The sequence below is a fragment of the Onychomys torridus genome, chromosome 12, assembly GCF_903995425.1.
Source record: "Onychomys torridus chromosome 12, mOncTor1.1, whole genome shotgun sequence".
Classification (NCBI taxonomy): Eukaryota; Metazoa; Chordata; class Mammalia; order Rodentia; family Cricetidae; genus Onychomys; species Onychomys torridus.
In genome coordinates, this window is record NC_050454.1 from 26,696,211 (window position 1) to 26,712,527 (window position 16,317).

Here is a 16,317-nt window from a genome sequence, read left to right on the forward strand (position 1 = left end):
TCATAAAAATTAATGTGACAACACAACACACACACACACACACACACACACACACACACAGAATGAGTGAGAGAGAGAGAGCTATTAAGTAATCAAAGGGTGGGAAGAACATATAGCATAGTCTCATTAAAGGGATGATTTACATCCAGGGCAACAGGATAAGAATTGGTGTGAGTGAGCCTTCACCATGCTAATCTGATGACATGTAATTAAAATTTGATATTTATCTACAGATTGTTTATTAGTCTTTTCCAATCACTATTGACAATGGGTAATAGAAACCTCATTAAGTGCCACCACGAATGTGGCAGGAGGTGGGGAAGGTCTACTAAAGTGAGTTTCCCTTTTGCCAAATAGTTAACACCATATATGTTGATTTTTAAGATTTTAGATTTGGGGATATTTTTCTATGTGTGATGAGATACCTTGGAGATGAGATCCATGCTCAAGAACAAAATTCAATTTTGTTTAATGTACATTGTCTAAAGGTGATGTTATATAGTGTTTTTATTAATTTTATTCATTAAACACAATTAATAATAGTGTGGAATTTCAGTTGTGTCCTTTTTGGTGCTCAAAAATTTCAGTTTATGAAACATTATATATTTTGGAATTTTGGACTTTGGAAATAACATACACCTGCTTTTTATAAATCAGAGCCTCTGATGGGGAACACAGTTCTCTACCAGTTCCTAAGTTATCTTGGCAAAGAAGAAATAAGAAACATAGATCATAGAAATGAAATAGTAACATCATCTTCAATAGTCAGGGTGAGAGTAACTCATGATGTTTTGTGTGCTGTGTTTTAGCTTGTATGTGACTCTTGTGAATGAGCTCCTCACTCCCTCTTCATCTTGCTGTCACCAATACCTTCTCCTTCTTCACTCTGTTGTTACTTTTTCCTCCTGACTAACATCCGGGTGCTGCATTGTTTCAGGAAAGCTGAATGTTGAATGCAGAAAGGATTTTCCTATTGTGTATGTCCTTCAAAATGGTTGTCCCTAAAGTAAATATGATCGAAATGCACTTCCATTACATTTTTTAGAGTCTAAAATGGAAATAAGCATTTAAGAAGTATGAGCATAGAGAATAAAGGTATTTAATGCTAACATATGTGATAATGTAACTTGTTCTATGGAAAGAACACACACACACACACACACACACACACACACACACACACACACAGAAAAATATTTTTCCATTTGGACTTGAGTAAAACAGACTAGCAGATCTCATCCAATTGTTTTAGGAGAACAAAGTCTTGACTCCTCAGAGCATGAGGAAATGGAGTTTCTTGAAAGACAAATACTTTATTTTATTTTTGCAAAATAGAAAGAATTCAGCCAAAGCACCACTTGGGGCTCAAACTTCTTGCTGACCTGTTCCATGAATGTGTGAACTTCTCAGGATTCCAGTTGCATAACCCAGTTCCTTAAATCATACCAACAACCTCCCCTCTATTTTCCTTTTTTTCTGGAGAACCCTGACTTGGGCTATGAGTGCTTGTATCAGCAAGAAATTCTGTGTGAATATAGATATATTTTCTTTAATGAAAAGAATTTGCAATTGTGAGAAAGCTATAACTCTGTTAATTTTTCTCATTCAAAGAGAAATGTTTTGATTATGGGAAGAATTCTGAGTTTTACCATTCCCGTCCTTCTGTCTTCCCTTTCTCTCTTCTTTCCACCCTCCTTGCCCACCTCTTCCCTTACTGCCTTTCTACCTCACTCTCTTCCAAAAAACAGCACAATGATGCCTTAGTCAGAGTCTCATAATTCAGAAGTGAAGAGTTTGCCCACCCAAGACAGAGACACAAGGGTATTTTGACATTCACAGCACGTGGGAATTGCTGCAGATGAGTGAACCTTGAAAAATCGGATTAGAATATGATTTCTAGCACTCTGCTCTGCTAGTTTCACTGACAGTCTTTATCTTACCTGGGACAGAGCCATCATACATCATGGGGTAACATTTCTCTAGTCCTGTACACTTTTTTCCAAGGTGCATTATGCCTTGTTTCTAAACACTAAGTTTTAAAAGCCTCACATTTTATTGTAGTTATCAGGATTTCCTACACTCCCATCATTAATTTATCTGTTTGAGAGCAAGCATTAGTGGCACAGTATGGAGTTGCTGTCAATAGTGATAATGGATAACCACCAGGATCCATCCATAAAAACATAATAGCAATGACATTTCAAAACATTCATAAAAGTAAGATTTGCCTATCTCAGAACTGTCAAGGACTTGTAGACTAAGGAATGTTTTTCTCACAAGGAAAGCAATAAAACCCAAATTCACTGAGTTACTGTTCATGAATTTCTCAAAGTGCAGGGTGCTTTCTTATATTTCCCAACACTGGAGAGTTTATTCTATGTATCCAAAGATGGTAGAACATGTTGTGAGTGTGACTCGCAATCATAAATAGCACGTCTTTTTCCTGTTATATCAGATATGCAGAAATAAGTTGGTAAGTCAATCCATATTTTCAAAGAACAGCAGGAGATATAATGCAATGTTGCTTTACAGAGAACACACTATTAGAATTTATTTATGTCTGGTACAGTAGTTATAATACTTCATTGTGCAGATTATGCCTACCTGGTAATCTTTGATTTTTCTCTAACAACAAAATAGTACTATAAAGAGATAATGAGGTCACTCAAATATGAAGATAAGATTGCAGTCTGGAGCATGTGTCTTATGCCACATCATACACATAGTTAGGAAGGCAAAGTGTCTTTATAAAGGAGAAAAGATGTATAAGTTGTTCTGCAATAGTTATCCCTGGCTTCAAAGATCAATAGCAGGATTAAAGAAGCATTTTCTTAGCAAATTTTCTCAAATTGGCCTTACTTTACAACCTTGTGGTTGTCTTTCTGCAAGGCTGTGTGTAGACAAATTTCTAAAAAGTCTTATTAAATGAGAAACACAAAGCCAAATACAGGGTTAATAGCCAAAGAGTTCAGAGAAATAGGGAACAGCCACGACTAGCCTTAGCTTACCACCACACTGTAGCTTCCCCAGAGAGAGAGCTTCTTCCTGTCTAACCTGCATCTTTAATGCCTTCCTTTTCTGCCTTCTCATTGGCTCTAAGCCCAGCCACATCATTTCCTCATCACTGCCTGTCTATACAGACCTCCAGGTCTTTATGGTTGGTACTGGCATGTGTCACCACGCTTGGCTGTGTCCTTGACCACACAAAGACTCTGCTTGCCATGTGATCAGATTAAGGGCATGTGCTGCCACCTTCTGACTTCTGTTTATGGCTTGCTATGGGACCTCTGATCTCCCAGCAAACTTTATTTATTAACACTCAAATAAAATATCACATTTCAGCACAAATAAAATATCACCACAGTTGTGTTTTCAGAACATCTTCATGATAGCTTTTGTCATGGATGTGGAGTGTGTGTGTGTGTGTGTGTGTGTGTGTGTGTGTGTGTGTGTGTGTGAATGAAAGAGAAAGAGAGAGAGACAGAGAGAGAGAGAGACAGAGAGAGAGAGAGACAGAGAGAGAGAGACAGAGAGAGAGAGAGAGAGAGACAGAGAGAGAGAGAGAGAGAGAAAGAGAGAGAGAGAGAGAGAGAGAGAGAGAGAGAGAGAGAGAGAGCTTCTTCTCTTCACTTAGCAGTGGTGGTTCACACCTTTAATTCCAGCACTTAGGAGGAAAAAGAAAAGGCAGGACGATTCTGAGTTTGAGGCCAGCCTGGTCAATAGAGTGAGTTACAAGACAGCCTGGGCTACACAGAGAAACTCTGTCTCATAAAACAAAACAAAAAAACCAAAATGGAGGTAAGAAACAACCCCAAAATTTATCTTCTGATAACATGCACAATAGCACATGCATTGGGACTGACCTAGGTCCTCTGCACGTGGGTGACAGTTGTGTAGCTTGGTCTGTTTGTGGGCCCCCCTAGCAGTGGAACCAGGATCAGTCACTGGCACATGAGCTAGCTTCTTGGAACCTATTCCCTATGGTGGGATACTTCACTCAGTTTTGATGGAGGGGGAAGGAGCTTGTTCCTGCATCAAGTTGATATGCCATACTTTGTTGACTCCCATGGCAGTCCTTACCCTTTCTGAGGAGTAGATGGGGGTCAGAAAGGAGATTAGGGGGAAGGAACAGGAGGACAAGTGGGAGGGGAAACTGTGGTTGGTATGGTATGTAAAATAAATTTTATAAATTTAATTAAAAAAAAGCAAACAGGAAAAATAGCACATGCATCCTAGTAGTCACACAAACTCACATGTATGCTAACACACATGCACACTAAATGAATACATTTTCAAAAATTAGAAAAGAAAATATTATTTTTTCATGGCAACAATTTGTATACAGTGAGAGATATAGTCTCATGTTTATATGCTGTAGATATTTTATTGTATTTCATCTAAGGAACCAAAGTTGGAGAAAGCCCCCATTTTCACAGATAGGAAAAAGTACATATTGACAATGGTTTTGTACGTATTTGGTTATTAACTATGCTTATCTTTCCAGGGTAAAAGGGCTGCCTACTCTGTGTGTAGCATATCTACTTTAAGGCTTAGTGAAATGCCAGTCATTTGGTGACTGGAAATTGGTATTAGATATTGGAAAAGAAACATAAAGGATAGTTTAATGGTCTGTATAGTCTTGAGTACTTGGGATTGTTTAAAGCAAACAAAAAGGAGATGCTAAAGAGAATATTTTCTGAGGTGGTACCAAAAAGCTGAGCTTTACTAGCTGTGGGGTACTGTGCCTGTCCCTCACTAGCTATGTGTCATTGAATGATTATTTATATTTCTCTATATAAGTTTACTCACTCATATGTCTTATACCCTTTCATCTCTCATGTCTAAAGTTAGCAAACCAATTGGTTGTCTAGTACCAAATGGTCATCATACATACAAGTAACATGATACGGGTTGAGTAGGTTATATTTAGGAATATATAGGTATATACCTATATATGTGCATGTAACAACAATTAATGAAAAAATGGCCATAATTTTGAAAGAGATAAAGGAAAAGGATATGAGAGGTCTTAAAGAGAGGAATGAGAAGGGGAAATGATATAACTTTATTAAACTCTCAAAAACAAAAGGCATATTGAAAATGTAAAAACAAAACATTTTTCAGTGAGCAAAAACATTTTATATTTTGTGATGGCTAGTCTTGGTTGTCAACTTGACTACATCTGGAATGAACTAGAACTCAAATGTCTATGTACACTTAAGGGACTTTTCCTTAATTAAAGCATTTGAAGTGGAAAGACCCACTTCTGTTCTGGATCTTTGGGGTGGGAAGATACACCTTTAATCTGGGACATATTGTCTGTTGCCACCTATGTAATGGATATGGAAGAAGAAAGCATACTCCCTATTTGCCTCCTTGCTCTCCTTTTCTCTAGCAGATGTGGTGGTATTGTGTTCCCCAAAATATTGTGCACCCTAATAAATTTATCCGGGGTCAGAGAACAGACAGCCACTAGATACAGAGCCAAAAATGGTGGCTAGAAAGTGGGTCAGAGCAAGCCAAAGCAAAAGCTGGGCAGTGGTGGCGCACGCCTTTAGTCCCAGCACTTGGGAGGCAGAGCCTGGCAGATCTCTGTGTGTTCAAGGATACAGCCAGCATGGAGACACACGCCTTTAATCTCAGAAAGCCAGCCTTTAATCCCGGGGAGTGACAGGAGAAAGAGAAAGATATGTAAAGGGTGAACCAGAAACTAGAAGCATTTGGCTGGTTAAGCTTTTAGGCTTTGGGGCAACACAGTTCAGCTGAGAGCCATTGGGATGAGGACACAGAAGTTTCCAGTCTGAGGAAACAAGACCGGCTGAGGAACTGGTGAGGTGAGGAAGCTGTGGCTTGTTCTGTCTCTCTGATCTTCCAGCATTCACCACAATAACTGGCCTCGGGTTTGATTTTATTAATAAGTACCTTTAAGATTCCTGCTACAAGCAGGTCCATCCCTTCACTGGCATTGCAGCCTACTTCTTCAAGATTCTGACATATTCTGAAGACTAGCCTCATGGACTGAACAACTACTGGATTCTTGGACTTTCCTTTGGTAGACAGTCATTGGTGGACTAACTGGACCACAGTCTGTAAGACATTCTAATAAATCCCATGTGTGTGTGTGTGTGTGTGTGTGTGTGTGTGTGTGTGTGTGTTATGATTTTAGAACTTCTGTTCATCTAGAGAACCCAAATTAACATGTATTTCAAATATGTACAATATTTTAACTACAAAACTGCCTTCAAGACAACTGACAGCATGTGCCACCACAATAATTCTGAGGGATATTACACTCTTGAACCTTGAGAGTTGCACAGCAAGGCAAAGAGACTTGTTCAAGGACACTCAGTGTTCAAACTGTATAAAATGGTTCTGTCTGTTGCTTTTACTGTTTTTATTACAAAAGACAATGATGTAGCCCACATTGAATGTATAAATTGGAACACAGAGATTCTTAAAATATTATCTACATTCCAGAAGTATGTGTATTAGGATTTTAAAAAAAAAACAGAAGCAATAGGGAAAGTTATTTTTTTTTCAAATTTGTTAGCACAGAATAAAAAGATCACCTTTGTCAAGGTAAAAGGAGAACAATGTAATATATAGTAATAAAAGAGGAAAAATAAATAACTCTTTGGCTTCCTACAAGCCAAGGCCTTTCAATATATAACCAAACTTGTGAGTTTCAAAGAAGATCTGGGCTGAGCTGGAGCTTCCCCACTTCCCTACAGTACTTGGTATAAGGTACTATGGTGTTTGGATTGATCTGAGAGGAATTTAAGTAAACATCAATCATCAAGAATTTAAGTAAACATCTGAGAGCTTGCTCTCAGAAAGGAAGTCTGGAAAAAAATGAGAATACTGGATTCTCTGAACTTCTATTACAATAAATGACCTACAAACCCAGTGGATTAACACAACACAGAGTTGTATCAATGTATGTATGAAGGTCAGAAGTCCTAAAGCCTACCTGGATATATGAATGAAGGTCGGATGTATGTATGTGTGAAGGTCAGAAGTCCTAAAGTCTACCTGGATATCTACTGATAAGCTTCTTGTGAGTTTTTTTTTTTTTTTAAAGTCTGTTAGTATCCCTTAGTTCTTCATTTCTTCCCCTAGATTTAAAGGCAAAAAAAAAATGCATTTAAATCTCTCTGTGTCTTTGTGACCTTCCTATCACCTTCTTTTAAAGACTGAATAATTCTCCAGATATCTCTAATAAGGATCCTAATAGTTATTGTGGTGGTTTGAAAGAAAATGGCCCTCAAAGGGAGTGGCACTATTAGGAGGTATGACTTTGATGGGTAAGTATGGCCTTGTGGGAGGAAGTGTGTCACTGTAGAGGTGGGTTTTGAGGTCTCCTTTGCTCAAGCTATTCCCAGTGAGACAGTTCATGTCTTCCCAAGATGTAGTCAGAACCATGTCTGCCTGCACATCACCATGCTCCCCACTATGACAATAATGGACTAAACCTCTGAAGCTCAAGATTCCACCCCAATTAAATGTTTTCCTTTATAAATTTCAGTGGTCATGCCATCTCGTCACAACAATAGAAACCCTAACTAAAACAATTATGTTTGTCTCAAACTAATAATCAAACATAATTGCCATCTCAAGAGCTTCCACTGAGTCACATATCAGTGTCCCTTTGGCTGTGGAAAGCAATACAAACACAGGTTCTGGGTGAGCAGATATCTTTGAGGACCTTTCTTCAGATGCCACATAGAACTAAAGGAATCAGTCAATCCAAATCTACTCTGTTCTTGAAAACATTGCTTGGTAGATTGTAGAATCTTTATTAAGAAGATGGTAGATTCACTATTGGGGGCTAGGAACAATGGCATAAGAGTTTTTGAAAGGGACAGAGATTGCAAAATCTCTTGGGGGTTTAACACATATGTCTAAAACTGAATACTCTGCATAGCTCCTTAGAAACTAGAAGAGTTCATAAACAGTGAAAATGTCCATGTGTTCTTTTGCTTTTAAACTAACTCAACACAAATACATATTGAGACTCTTTGCCTAAGACATGCCTTGACTCCAGGGTATATGCAGGTGGCTTCTTCTGCCTAGGACAAAATGTTCTGATAGTCACAGTTTAGACTGCTTCCTTCCTTTATGTATTCATTTAAATGTTATATTCTTCATGAACTTCTCGCTAATGAAATTAAATGCTCCAAATCCCCCTTCTTCATGTCTGACTCATGCCTCTTTTCTAATTTGAATCTTTCCGAAGTTCCTATCACTTCCCCATAACATAATTTATTCAGTTGCTATGTATCTGGAGCTTGGTTCCTACTCACCATTCTAGAAAGGTCAGATTCTGACAACCCAAACTCATCCTCTGTTTTGAACAAACTATCCTAAGTGATGGAAACAGTGATAGGCCATGGTGTTTAGTAAGGATTTTGAATATATTAGATGCCTAAAGGGAAATATTAGCTTTTTCTGCTGAGTGTTTCTTGATTGGCTTGTTATATGCTGAATCCAAATTTCAAGCATTAGAATTTTAATTGATAAACTTTCTTCCTTTTAACGGATTCTTAACTTCAATTTGCCATTGCTTTTGTTTTTTTTTTTTTCATATTGTTTACTTAGAGATCAACATTTAGCATGAGTAGGAAAATGGGCTGAGATCTACCTCCATGATTCTTCCAACACTGGCTATAAACATGAAGAAAACCCTTCATATTTTGTCCGTGGCTAGTACGATTATGACCAGCTTATTTAAGTGATATCTCAGTTGGGCCATAGAAACTGAGACTGTGATTAAAGTAATATTTCCATGAAAAGCGCATTATACTACTTTCAAATTCATTCTACTGATCTGTTAGAGTACAAACGGAAAAGATTTTACATTAAAATTAGTAGAAAAGTTAATAGAATATGGCTTTATAAACTTTATAAAGGATGGATATCTTTTCATTTTGACCATTTCCAAAGTATCTGTGCTTTGTTTTTGTATTGGATTCAAGGAATTTTTTGTGTTTCCAAAGTGACTCATTTCATCTGAGAGATTTTCCAGAATGAAATCTCACAGGCTTTTTGGCATAGCTCTGAGATCAGTGATTTATGTATGTGAACGAGTACACTACATGAGACAGAATGGGTGCTAGAGGTAGCATTTTGATGCCTTTTTTTGAGGCTTTGCTATTAACTAACATTGGTATCTGTCCGTTTTTATGATCTCTTAATCTGTCTCATTGATGAATAACATCTTTTAGACCCAATAAATTGTGCTACATGTACTCTATTTTCAAAATATAGCCAATATTTAAAAAAATAATTCTTTTGACATCTCCCATGTCATAACATAGTTCTTGTGGTAGGGAGAATCACTAAAATGTTATTAACCAAGGGAATGAGAATATTTACTTTGGCATGTCACATAGCTCCTCAGGAGGTAAAGCTCCTGATGCTTTCATAGCTATAAACTCTTTAACACACCTTCTGTTGCCTTCGCCACTCAGCATGCTGAGCTCATGTCTTGCATGTCATATTCCACTGAGGAGAACAGAATGACAAGCTCACTTAGGGTCCACAGCCGCCCAGCAGGTGATCTGTGCTTGGATGAGCCAGAAAGGATTCCCAGCCAAAGAGATGTCTTATTAACAAATATTAAAAGGATGAAACGAATTCAACTAAAACACAGTTTCCAGGAAATATTTTGCAAATATTGATCACCAGTGCTTTTATATAAAAACTCATTTTGCGTGTTAAAGGCACGTGTTAAATAAGACTCAGCTATAGCTCTCTAGATAATTCACATTAGGAAAGAGCCTAAATTTTAACTGCAAACATATGTGGACCTATCATTTTAAAATTCTAACCCTTCACTATTTGCGCATTGGATAAGTCACCCAAATGATGATGCCAAATTTGAGATCAAGATTTTGTCCTAAATCCTTGTTTCACTCATATCATGGTGTTTGTGAATGTTTTGATTTTAAGTCATTGGTTTTCTAAAGAGATTAAAACTAAAAGGAAAAGAGGAAATTACTGACTTCAGAGTGTGACATGGTTGTTGACAGTAGATTGAAAATCATTATATTTTCTCAACTGGGTTCCTTTACAAACACTCTCTTTGTTTTCTTTAATTCTTTACATTTTCCCAGAAGCCAAATTTGAAGACTTGGTCACTTTTTTTTCACCTTTTCTTGGGATAACTGCCAAATTTTCAACTTCTGGTTTGTTCTGACCACCTCTTAGTTTCCACTGATTGCTTTCTCTTCAGATAAATTGGAGATATTATCACCTCATGTGCAAGGCTGACGTGGCTTACCAGCCCGCCTCTTCAATTGCAGTGAGTTTCCTCACTTGCCTTCAGAGCTAACGCGTTGTTACCTGAATCAGGAACTTTATACTATTAGTTCTTCCCTCAGTGAGAATGGCTCCACTTTCTCAGACTTGGTAAGCCTCTAGTTTTTCATCAATAATGTCGTTTATTGCTTACTTGCTTCTTTTGCTGGCCTATCCATCTCTTTGTATGATGTATTCTTCAAGACTGCTCTGGACTGTGCACAAGAATTTGAAGAGCCACATTCACTTTCTTGTTTAGTTTCATACTTTTTTCCTCTTATCCCCACAATCAGGCATACAGTGGCTTTCTAACATTGGCATTTAATTTGAATATAGCTTAAGACTAGAATGATTTCATCAGAACTATCCCCAGCCCTAATTTGATATCCTCCTGGTTTCTTAAAACAGTATTGTTACAGTCTAACTGTTTAAGTTAAAATCATCTACCTCTTTCCTTCTTTACGGTTTTTGTTTGTTTCATAAATAGTTCCCATTCTGTCCTGCTTTCCACATTCTCTGTAGTTCAGTCAACACAATATCTTGAGACTGCAACTGCCTCCACATTGGCATTCATTCATCACTCTTTCCTTATTTACTACCACATTCCATGATTTAAAAAAAAAAAAAAATGTTACGTCATAGCCTCATAAAGTCTTTCATTAGCTCCTCATTGTCTTGCCATTAAACTAACACCCTTTATGCAACCTTGCAGCATCCTGTAGCCTTTAACTAAGCTCTGCTCATTTTATGGTTCAACACCCATTCACAATATTCTGTTTACCATGGATTTTATGTAGACCACAGATCTTTTGTGATTTTTTTCTGTATCAGAATACTTAATGAGGTCTTTCAGTTGGGGGGGGCACTTTTCTTCATCACCCATTTGTCTCTACACCACATCATGTTTTTCACATTATGCATTGTCTCTTTAATTCTGAATCTTGTATCTCATTTATAACCTTTTTTTAAATTTTAGTTTATTGGAGACAGGTACTTTCTATGTATCTCTGGCTGTCCTGGAACCAACTGTGTAGATCAGGCTGGCCTTGAGTTCAGAGAAAACTTAAAGATCTGCTTACCTCTGCCTCACTCTTGCTTAGATTAAAGGCTAAAACTTTCCAAATACGTATCAATATATATAAGCACATCTGTATTTACTATTATAAAAATTTATAGGCTTTTTATAATAGATTATAAATCTTATGAGGGTACAACTTATTCTTCTTATTCTGTGGAATGCAATAAGTAGTCAAAGGGAGGATATGAAATATTCTGTTTTCTTAAATTTATTGAGAAAAATCAATGCAAGATAAGTCTACCCTCAATACAACTTTCTTTATGATCCTTCATTGCTGAAAACTAAAAGTAAGATGGTTAATATTCATTGTTAATTTGATTTGATTTAGAATCATTATGGAAAAACACCTCTGGGTGTGGAGGTGAGGATATTACTAGACGTGTTCAATTCAGAAAGGATGACCCAGCCCCTGAAGTGTGAGACACCATTCTATTGATTACATGAAAGAGAGATGTAACTGAGTACAATAATTTATCTCTCTCTGCTTCCTGACTGTGGAGACACTGTAACCAGTTGTACCAAGCTGCAGTTGTCATGTCTTCTCTTTCATCATGGGAAGTAGCATGGGTCCAAATCCTTCCTTCCATCCTTCCTTCCTTCCTTCCTTCCTTCCTTCCTTCCTTCCATCCTTCCTTCCTTCCATCCTTCCTTCCTTTCCTCTTCAAATTGCTTTGGTCAGGTTTTTAACATGGCAATGAGAAAAATAATACAATGCATGCCTTCATATTGTTATTTTAATATTTTTAGTTGCTTTAAAGTATTTATAGGCTGAATCTCCATCTGATGCAAATAGAAGCATCTATGAGGGTTGAGAGATGAATTAATCTATGGATATAGTGAAAAAACATTAAGAATTACTGTCATGCAATACACACTTACCAGATTAATAGTATCAGGTTCTCACCTAGGGCCTGTGATCTTTCTGATCCATAGGTTCTTGGACTTATAATGGTGTCAGGTACTGGTTTCATCTTGTGGAGAGGGATTTAAATCTAGTCAGAAAATGGTTGCTTATTTCTATATTGTTCATGCCACTATTATGCCAGTAGACAGGTCTTAGTAGGCCAGACATTAATTTAGCTGAAAGAGTTCACAATTGTACAAGACTGATGATTCTTTTTCTCTTCTGGTACCATGCACAGCACCATCTCACATTATGAAATCTGTCCAGTACAGATGAAGTTTCCAGGTCAAAACCAGCTTGATTTCTTTATAGTCTGTGACTCAAATATGTGGTGTCTTGTGAGTCAAATGAATAAAAATAAAGAATCCGCTGTAAGTATGAAATAAGAGATGAGCTAGCCTCATGTCCTGTAAGGATGAGACATGATATAGTACAAAAGGAGCACTTTAGACCATGATGGCTATGAAACAGAATATACAGTGTGTGGTGGTTTGAGAGAAAATGGCCCCCAAAAGAAGTGTCACTATTAGAAGTTGTGGCCTTTTTGGAGGAAGTGTGTTACTGTGGGGGAGGCCTTTGAGGTCTGTTTCCCTCAAGCTTCCCTCAGTGTGACAGTCAGTTCCTGTTGCCTGCAAGATGTAGCGCTCTCAGCTCCAGCACCACATCAGCCTGCAGGCCACCATGCTCCCTGTCAGGATGATAAAGGATTGAAACTCTGAACTGTATGTGAGCCTCTCCAATTAAATTTTTTTTTTTTATAAGAGTTGCTGTGGTCATAGTGTCTCTTCACAGCAATGGAAACCCTAACTAAGACACAGTGCCATGTAGAAACTGGGTTAAATAAATTTAAGTATTTGAGGAAAGACCCTTTTGCTGGTGAAAAAAATTCAGCAGCATGAGGAAACGTTTTCTAGAGCAAGGAGATTGTACTATAGTTTACTTACATACTACTTGTTTACTTGGTAACTGTGAAATAGCCTATACCCAAAGAAATGTATGTGTTACTAAAATCAGAATTAGGATATTCAAGAAAAAAAAGAGAGAAAACAAGCAAATGAAAGGTATATTCATTCTCATTTCTTGATTACAGTTACAAATTACATGGCTTAGGCAGAACAGAATTAAAAGGAAATAGAGAAGAAAGGGGGCCCAAACTCAGGTTTTAACTGGCAAAATAAGAATGATTTAGGATACTTTACTGAAGCTCCATAGAAAGACAGTATTTACACCAGAGGAAAGACTTCCTTATAACACAAATCTTAAAGGTCTTATTAATAAAAAAAAAAAAAAAAAAAAAACTCAGGAGCCAGATACTGGGGTGAATTCTTAAAGATCAGAGAAGCAGAACAAGCCACAGCTAAGCTCACCTTGCCAACTTCTCATCTGATCCTGTTTCCCCCAACTGGAAGCCTCTGAGTCCTCATCTGAATGGATCTAAGCTGAACTGTGCTGCTAAAAGCCTAAAAGCTTAAAAGCCTCTAGTTCCTGGTCCTCACACCTTGTATAATTTTTCTGCTTCCTGCCATCACTTTCTGGGATTAGAGGCGTGTGTCTTTCCCAAGCAAGACATGAGATCTCAAGTCTTGGGTTTAAAGGGGTGTGCCACCATGCCTGGCTCTGTTTCCAGTGTGACCTTGAACTCACAGAGATCTGGATGGATCTCTACCTCCCAAGTGCTAGGTTTAAAGGCGTGAGTGCCACCATTTTCAGGCCTTTATGTCTATCTAGTGGCTGTTCTGTCCTCTGACCTCAAATAAGTTTATTGGAGTGCTCAATATATTGGGGGACACAATATCACCAAAGTTCCTCATCTGTTGTCATTTTCCTTTAATTGCACCATATTTGATTCCTTTTATATATATTTATAATATATAATATTTTATATATATATATAATATTTTATATATTATATATTACTTATTTGATATCACATATCAAATATGTGAACATATATATGAATGTGCATACATTTTTATAATATCCCTACTTGTAGGAATAAATGATGGATATATAAAAAGAGTAATGTTAAGAAATGTTTCATATTTTGCAGTAAAAACATTAATGAGTACAGATTAATCATTTATATTTTGAAGCAAAAAGATATTAGAGACTATTCATCTAAACTGTAAAAGGTTTTGAGAGAAAAATGCAAGTATTTCATTGGAATTTATTTGATATTATCAGTTAGTTTTATTTCCCCAAACACTGTCACTTTTGAGCAATACAGATAAATGAAACTCTTGCCAATAAAACACATGCAAGTTTATATGAATGTATATTTAAAATGATGATTTCTGAGAAATAATTTCAGTGCTACCATAAATATATATTTTGACTTCTCTTGAAAAGTACTTCCATTAACATTCCAATGTTTCTGCGTATAACATAATGAATTCTCTCAACTGAGGATATGACTGGGTAACAAATATAATTCTTGAAGTTTGGTTATGAAATAGATATTTCTGAAATAAATGTTTTACTGTGTCACTCATCTGAAGCCCTATCTTGACTTTCAAACACACTGTGTTATGATTTAAAGAATTCAATATGAAGAATAAGGTTTGCTCCCTTGGTGGGCTTATTTAACTGTTAGACTAAATATAAATAGAGAAGTTTTCATGCAGGTACACACAGTTCAAATCTACCTCCTGGCAGCTTCCCTTACCCAGCTTCCATTATGAATGTGTATTCTAACTGTATAGAAGACCGTTCATTTTTATAGACTTTATGTCTGGTTAAGTTTGTTGTGAAATGTTTTTATTTATTTGTAAGTTTGTGTATAGTATAGCTTAAAAGTTATTTTTTAAATCTACCTGTAAGCATTTTCAAATATTTCAGTGACTTGTGACCAAAGAAATTACACAGGAATTCATATAATGCTTAAAGATGAATGGAAGCAGATAAAAATATCTTTATCAAAAGTTCAGAAATGAACTTATGTGTTCAGTCCACTGATTCCCAAAATTATACAGATTCGGGGTCTGGTGATATAGCTTAGTGGTAAAAATTGTTTATCTACATGCAAAAATGAAATTTGAATCTTATCTTACATTATATACAAATATTAACCCCAAATGAAATAATAAACCTGAGACTTGGAATGTGAAAGTCCTGGCAGACATTGATGACAGAGGCAACAACATAAAGACAGATTTATGACAACATCAAACTGAACAGGTGTGTCACACCAAGAGAAGTCACTGAATGAAAGACTGATATTTTTGCTCAATAGAGGATTCATATTAAAATATGTAAGGGACCCTAGTAACTCAATAGCAGATAACACAAATCACTCAATGGGCAAATCATTCACTTAAAATATATCTATCCACAGAAGACATACAAAGGGTTAATGGATTTTCAATATCATCAATCACCATAGATATGCAAATAAACCCACCATGAGGTTTCATCATGTTAATGTTAGAAGGCTATTATCAAAAACTAAATGAGAGCACATGCTGGTGAGGATATACAAAAGAGAAGGTTGTGTGTATCAACCACACCCAGGGCAGGCCCTGTTCAAAAGTAATTTCCCAACACAAAAATGCTCTCAGTGGGGTTTGTGTGGAGTTTTTGTTTTGTTTTATCTTCTTGGTTACTTGTTTGTTTTGATTTTCACTTTTATGGGGATATTTTAATTCTTGTTTTTCTTTGTTAGAGACAGAGAGAAAGAGACAGAGAGAGAGAGAGAGAGAGAGAGAGAGAGAGAGAGAGAGAGAGGGAGAGGGAGAGAGAGAGACAGAGAGAAAGAGACAGAGAGAGAGAGAGAGAGAGAGAGAGAGCATAAAGAAAGTTGGGTGTGTAGGGAGGTAGGGAGGATCTGGAAGGAGTTCAGGGAGGGAAAATAATTAAACTACATTTTATGAAAAAAGAATTTTAATTAAAAAAGATGCCCTTTTATACTATTGTTTGGCTTATAAATTTGTAAAGTACCTGAAAAACAGAAATGAAATTCCACAAAAATCAAAACATAGAAATAATATATGACCTAACAATACTACTTCAAGATACATACTCAAAATAATTTAAAATC